This window comes from Myotis davidii, unplaced genomic scaffold (assembly GCF_000327345.1).
Source record: "Myotis davidii unplaced genomic scaffold, ASM32734v1 scaffold71, whole genome shotgun sequence".
Classification (NCBI taxonomy): Eukaryota; Metazoa; Chordata; class Mammalia; order Chiroptera; family Vespertilionidae; genus Myotis; species Myotis davidii.
The window spans coordinates 236,881-240,243 of NW_006283588.1; positions in this window are offsets into that span (position 1 = coordinate 236,881).

Here is a 3,363-nt window from a genome sequence, read left to right on the forward strand (position 1 = left end):
GGTCCTCCCTCCCGATTGTTTGCCCCGCTCCCTCCGAGCCCCGCTCCGCGCGCCCTCGTTACCTCAGAATTTCACTTCAGCACTGCGCCGCCTCTGAGTCTGGGTATAATATTCTCTTTACTCCTAGTTGTAGAATTTCCACTCAGCCAGCCCTCCTGTGGCTCTGGACGTTGACCTTTCCCTGGATCAAGCTTAATTTGACTTGGTTGTTCCAGGCGGCAATCTCTGGTGTTAACCTATGCCGCCATCTTCGGTTCTCCCCTTTCTTGGTATTTTATGACATTAACATTTTTTAACAGTAGCGTCCCCCTTTTGCTTTCTACTCCGTCCCCATTTAAAGAATAGAGTGTTGCTTGATTTGTGTTTTCGGGTGAGTCCACTGTGCTTAGATTCAGCTGTGCTTAGACTCAGCTCATGCGCGCTCAGCTCACTGCTGGCCAGTGAGGCTGCGCTTCCCTCAGGGTCTCTCCTCTGCCCTCACAGGACGCCTACCTGCCCTCCAGTGGGGATGCCAGGTCTGAGCACCTCCGCAGGCTGCTGTCTGGCTCTCCACTCTATAATTATGGTTTTGTTTTTCTCCCTGGCAACTAATAAGCGTCCGTAGTGATATACCTTGTTGCCATGCAACTATCATGCTCCTTATCAGCACTCCCGCTAGATGTACCATCCATTGATGATTCTTCCCTGATCCAATCATCGCTTATGATCTTGCAAAATAGTGATTTTTCAGCCCTATCACTCCCTGCACAGTTGCAGGCAGCTCTTGGCATCTTATTGTAAGCTAAAGCCCTCCCTAATCATATCTATCTATCATCTATCTATCTATCTATCTATCTATCTATCTATCTATCATCTCTATCATCTATCTACCTATATCTACCTATGTCTATTTTTTACCTATCTACCTACCGATGTCTATCTATCTATCTATTTATCTATCTATCTATCTATCTTCCTTCTATCTATTTATCTACCTACCTTTCTATCCATCCATTTATATCAACCTATGTCTATCTATCTATCTATCTATCTATCTATCTATCTATCCATCCATCCATCCATCCATCCATCCATCTATCATCTACCTATCTATCTGTCATCTATCATCATCTATCTAGTCTATTGGCATGGAGTCATTAATCTGAATTTCAGTGGTTTGTAATTCAGTACTGTACTTAATGATTTGGTACTTAAATTGTCCCAGATTTGACAGTGAAAGTCACTTTTGTGGTCCCTCCTTCCACAGTGAAAACTTGGTTCCCAGCAATATCAACACATGTAGCTATTTGCTCAGTCCTTTAATAAACCTAAAATCAGTTCCAAGTTACTTGTCTATGCTGCTAAAATAAGCAAACTACTAAAAAGGGTTCAGGACTTATTTTTAATTCCCCCCAGCCCCAAGGTCCTTACTTTTCTCAAAAGATCTGAAATAGGACCAATGTCCACCTTCCGATTTTATATATAAAGTCCAAAGAGACTCTAAAGCTTAATAAATGTCATAGAGCTAATAAGTCGGGAGGCAAGAAAAGTAACTCCGGTCTCCTCATTTCTAGAGCCCTGCTTTCTTTCTCCACTTCACTGCTCGGATCTTCCCAAGCAGTGATTTTTGTTATTGCTCTATCAACAAATGAATACTGAGCTTCAAGTATTACCAGGACAAACCTAAACCAGAGCCAAATCAGAAACAACAAAAATGACCGCCACAAAAGATAAAGAAAAGAAGTGGGGTAGTGGGGACGGAGGAAAAAAGACCTGGTAAATAAATGTTCAAACCAGACTTTCCAAACACTTATAAAGTCAGACAGCTCGATCTTTTTCTTAGTCACAGTTTTGCAGAATTTGGTAAAAAGAATCAGAAAAGGAAAGTTGCCAAGTAAACCGAGATCTCTCCTTAATTGGGTGAAGTGGAATGTAAGCCGGCTTGTGAGCACATCTGAGACCAGCTACAGAGAAATGAGGAGCTCACAACCCTATTGGTGCTGAGCACAGACTGCTGAGGCGTGTGTGTGGGAGGCACTGAGGCCGGCGCTGGGGCGGGGCAGTGGGCAAAGCAGGAGGGGCGCTGCGAGGGAGAGAGAGCAGGTAGAAGGTGGGATTACAGGTGAGCATCTGACTGAACAAAGGATTCCACGGTTATTACAGCACAGAGGACACCCACAAAGCGCTGTTTTCCATGTTAGAAACTTAATATGCAAATACAACACATGGACACAGGCACTGTCCCCAAACATTTGGCTGTGGCTCTGAAATCTTTCGAGGTCTGCCCCACACGTGGCCCCTGCTTGTGATGATGTCATGCTCACATTTGCCACTGCTCTTTTAAAAGTCAAGACTAACACCGGGACACATGAAACACGAATAAGGTGCTGACTATTATTCCTGCTCCATCACTTCAAGATCTTTTACTCTGAGCCTCAGGTGAAGTTCCTGGGACACACTCTTTGGAGAAACACCAAAAGGAGGTAGGATGACTCATTTTTCCCAGTGACAATAACTTTCCAATGGCTCTTGAGAAATGGAAAGTGCAATATTTAAATTGAAATCATAAATGACACCAATTTGGGCAAGGAGTAGAAAGCAAATGGATCCATGAAGCGGAGAGTCCCCCAGACACACGGCTAGTCATTGGTGAAGAAGGGGGCTGTCACTCAGGATGGGGCAGGCACAGCAGTTTTCCGAACGTCTCCTGTCACACCAGATAACATGAGCAATCTGTTCGTCAGATGGCACAGATGGACACCGGTGAGCAGGGCTTGGAAAAGGTGATTCTCTGGTATTTATGCTCAAACAGATGGATTTTTGCAGCACGATTCAGGTGGCCACATTGTCAAAGCAACAGCTAGGAAAATTAACAGACTTGACTTGCTACGTAAATGACCTCCTGTAGCGTTTTTCTTTTTTCTAATGGCTGCTTCCATTTAACCTCTTCTGTGAAATCTTTCCCGGATAATATCTCTTGGCATATCATCATTCAGCACTTATTCCCTGCAGCTCTTTGGTGCACACATGGACACCCACACAGATCTCTGCTATTCAGCCCGACAGAGAATAAGGTGTTGGTGAATCAGCTCACTAATGGAGACTCACGGTGCTTAAACATCCATAAATTAGCAAATTTTACAGAATAAGAAAATAAAATGCATATAACACTGAAAAAAATAATTTTAGTATCTATCATTGGTATAAAGCTTTATAGCAATTTACCCCATCATTTGTTTTTAGCTTATTTATTATTAATTAAACACTTGGGAATTTCTGCCTGAACACAGCATTCACAAGAGCAGTGTTCATTATATTACTGTTTAGATGTATGTGCTGTGCTAAGTACACGCTCATGTCCTCATGAATCAATTTTTGTGTGTA